The sequence below is a fragment of the Nomascus leucogenys genome, chromosome 22a, assembly GCF_006542625.1.
Source record: "Nomascus leucogenys isolate Asia chromosome 22a, Asia_NLE_v1, whole genome shotgun sequence".
NCBI classification, from domain to species: domain Eukaryota; kingdom Metazoa; phylum Chordata; class Mammalia; order Primates; family Hylobatidae; genus Nomascus; species Nomascus leucogenys.
In genome coordinates this window covers 76,388,538-76,392,789 of record NC_044402.1, presented here as the reverse complement: position 1 = coordinate 76,392,789, position 4,252 = coordinate 76,388,538, and positions in this window count along the sequence as shown.

Genomic DNA, 4,252 nt, shown 5'->3' with positions numbered 1-4,252 from the left:
TCCTCTATTCAAAAGCATCTACAGTGTCTCACAGAGACTTGGAATTGCTACAGCAAGACTACAAGGAGAACAAATAATTGAAGGGGTTCAGAATAAGCTACCATGGCATAAACGTTATTTTGAGCTGAAGGACTTGAGTTCCTGAAATCCCTTATGTGCCTAAAAGCAAAGCCTCCCCAAAGAACTCAATTGTAATAAATCCCCTCCTGGGGAGCAACTCTAATATTTTCTTCTCTGAGGAGACATCTGCACCACACCCAGACATTGCTACAAAACTATCGTATCTTCCATCTATTCTCCTAAAAGTCCATTTATCTTTCCAAAAAGTGTTTTATTCTCTCTAAATGCTTCGTCTCTCCCTCACTTCCTTTGAAAAAGTCATTTACTCTCCTAGAAGGGCCTCTCTGCCCTTCTTTGTCCCCTATTAAGATGGTATATAAGCTCCAAATTCTAACCACCTAGGGTCAGTTATTTGTGAATTTCTCTTTCTCCCTCTCTCTCTGTGTGTGTACATATGTAATTAAATGTCTTTTTTCTCTTGCTATCTTTGTTGTTTTAATTTGTAGGCCCCCAAAGAGGAAACATGAGAGCGCAGAGGAAAAGTTTTTCCTCCCTGACACAGCTCAGTCTTTAAAAACACTTCCAAAGTCGGCTCTCAAGAACAAAAAAGCCTTGTCAAGACTGAAACATAGCATTTGACCCAATTTCTCTCCCAGCTCTGGCCACAGAGATTGGCTGAAAAACACCTGAACCAGGAGTAGAATGAAAGACAGGGTGCTGGAAATAACATTGAAAAAGATTTGGGGGCCAGGAGGGAACAATGGGCCTTGATAGGAACGGTGGAAAAAGAGACTATCTAAGTGGGCTGAGTGCCATTTCAGTGGACAGGGCAGAAGGCCTAGGCTAAGAGCTGTTATCATCGCAGACTGTGAGAGCTGCCTGCTGCCTAAATATGCATCAACCAGCAAGGGACATCCACTTTCCTCTGGGCTGCCCAGTGGGAAACACAGAACACCTCTGTCAAAGATGAAGGGTGAGGTCTTGGACCACCTGACATGGTACCATGTTCCTTTTCCCATTCCTCACAACCCTTCTATCCCTATAGATTTAGTCTGCAGGGCCCGAGAATCTATATTTCAATAAGCACTGTGGTGACTCTTATGCAGATAGCCTCTGGCACTGGCACACCACTTTCCAGAGAAACTCAGCAATAGGAAGAATCTCCAGTGGCATTTGTCAAAAAATCCACATTTCCAGGCCCCTTATACCAGACAAGTGAAATCAGAATCTCTAGGGGATACGCCTGAGAATTTGAGTTTTTGATAAGGGGCACTGGTGACTCTCAGAGAAGTCTGGGAAACTGCTCTAGTTTAAAATTCTGTTCTCAACATATTTATTTTTATTTATTTATTTATTTATTTTTTTTGAGACTGAGTTTTGCTCGTTGCCCAGGCTGGAGTGCAATGGTGACATCTCAGCTCACTGCAACCCTCTGGCTCCCGGGTTCAAGTGCTTCTAAATATGTTTAAAAACAAAACATCTTATTTACAATAAAGATAACTGTGTTTTGAAAAAATAAGTACCCTACAGAAAATAACAAATTGCAAATGGTAATATATATTTTTTTCTCCAGCCCAGTGCTGCAGACCTAAAGATCCAATGTTTACATCTTCCTTTGAAGTCACAAAAACATCTTAAACTTAACATGTTCGAATTGAAATTACCCTCTTCCCCCAAACCTGGCTCTCTTCCAGTGTCCTCCATATCTCAATGATGGCATTACTATCCACCCACTGGGTCTGCTAGAAATTCTGAGTTATCTGACTCCTCCCTCTCCCTCAGTCCCCATCCCACCCCATGATATTTGAATCCATCACCAAGACCTTCCACTTTACTTCCTATTGTTCCATTTCCCCTACTTCTGTCCATTTCCTTGTTCCTACCCCAATCCACTTGCATGCCTACCAACACTAACACCACTCATAGATTTAATTAGTCCAGTGCTGGCTCTGCTTGTGCTCCCACATTGCAGCTGGAATGATCTTTTCAAAACATAGATCCGATCATGTCAAATGCCCTCCCCCTCCCTTTTTCTCTTAAGATTACAGTTCTTAATATGGCCAATAAGACTCTGCTTAGTCTGGTCTCCAGCTTCAAACTGGGGCACTTTCTCCCTGCAACATAGGCTCTAGCCACAATAGCCTCCTTTCAGTCTCTCAGGCTTGCAGTGTTCCCTTCTGACAAAAAGGCTTTACACATGATATTCCCTGTTTCCCACTCTCCCTTTTTCAGTTTCTCATCTTTCAGATCTCCATTCTAGTGTGACTTCCTCAAAGAAGGCTTACCTAACCTCTCTGACCATACCAATGAATGCCACTTATGTAAGTTCTCACAGCACCTAGATAAATTCAACCTATTTGTTAAACTAGACCATTTAAAACTCCATTGGTTACAGCAATTTGTTTCCTCTCTCCAAGTATTCTCTGGTGTTCTTCTCTGTTGTTCTTTGTATTTCACTTCTTTAGACCCTATCCCAGAACAATTTCAGGGTTAGTAGGGGATAACTCTTGACATTTGGACTCTGCTAAAGCAGCACCTTCACTGGCTTTCTCACATCCTCTCTGGCTGCTGTTTTCTTATCATTTTCCAATACCGTGAACATTAGCCTCCATCACAGCACTTATTTAGTCTGCATTGTATTTTTTTTTAAGGTTTCTCTCACTAGTTTCAGCTGCTTTAGGACAGCTGGTTTATTTATCTCTGTATCGTCAGCACTTAACACAGGGCCTTGTCAATATATTTGGAACCACCCTGTAGCCTGAAGTCCAGCCACAATAGTGTGTATGTTGATTTCTCTGCCTGTAATGTCTTTCCCTCACTTTATTTGCTCGATGAACTATTCTTGATATAAAGGAGGCAGTGGTTTAGTGTTACCTTCAACAGTGTACATAATCTTTCTACATTTCAGTTTCCTCATTTGAAAAATGATACTAAAAAGGTTGTTGGGAGGATTAAAACAGTTAATGATCAAATATTTCTCTCCCTTTTCTTGCCAGGTCAAATCTCTACTCTTGGTAGAGCAATTCCCTAGGGAATTTTATCTCAGGATTAGGTTTTTGGAATCTCGTGCATCCAGACAGCTCTTCTCTGTCCCCTCCCTACCGTTTTTTTAGAGGTGGGGTATCGCTTGGTAGCCCAGGCTGGAGTACAGACGTTGATGGCTCAATTGAAACCAGAGGACACATTATCGTCAAGTGGAAAGCCGTTCTTCCCAGTCTTCTTAGGAAAGGAGATCTTTCTGCGGTGAGATATATTTGTAAAACTGCACAGGACTTTAATACTTTGCAACAGCAAAGGTTGAAAAACAAAACGGCTAAATTTCCATATCAAAACAGGTGAAATGTTTCTGTTCATTTTCTTCTACATTTGGAAAGTGCCTGATCCACAGTGATACACTAAACTTAGTTCCCTTCCCCTCATCCTTGCAAGTGTACGGAACTGTAACTAAATATTTAGGCAATTAGAGCAAGCAAATTGCACAGTGAATTACGTGGTAGCTTCTAGTATAATAAATTTTCTTACCAAACAATGCTCAGTTGCTTCTCTTGACAACCTGTTTGCATCGTCAAAGTTTAAATGTAACATATTAAAACTATTAGAACTCTTTAAAAATCACCGAAACTTTTTTGTGTATAAAAAATAAAAAATAGAATAAAAATAAAAAAATAAAAGATAGAAAAAAACCCCATGAAAAATGTTTGCACATGGGGTAAAGCATGTAAAAGGGGTAAAGCATGATAAAAACCTTCGCTGAAGTTTCCCTGCTCACACATTACTGTGTGCACATCTAGTCTTTTTCTCATTCAGGCATCATTTGTTGTTTGTCTTTTCCAGTTGAGGAGGACACTTAATACCATTTAGGCAGCGTTTCAAATCCGAGTCAAATATAGCCTGAGTGGTTTTTTGTGGGTCCACCTATCAGGGCCTGTGAAGTGTTCTTGGGGTTAAGAGTTCTAAGATAGAAAACTCAGCTTATGCTGTTACCGGCAGGTTTTAAAGCAACATGATATGGCGTTTGAAGCTTACCTCACACCGGTGAGGTAAGCGTCCAGTCATCAAATGACCCTTTTTGACGTCCATGAGTGACAGAGCCTCAAGCACTCCTGGGGACCAGGCTGACTTTTCTCCACTGGCTTGGCTGGGAACTGGCTTCTTCGGAGCTGTGTAGTCTTAACTTGCTCTGCTGCTGGCT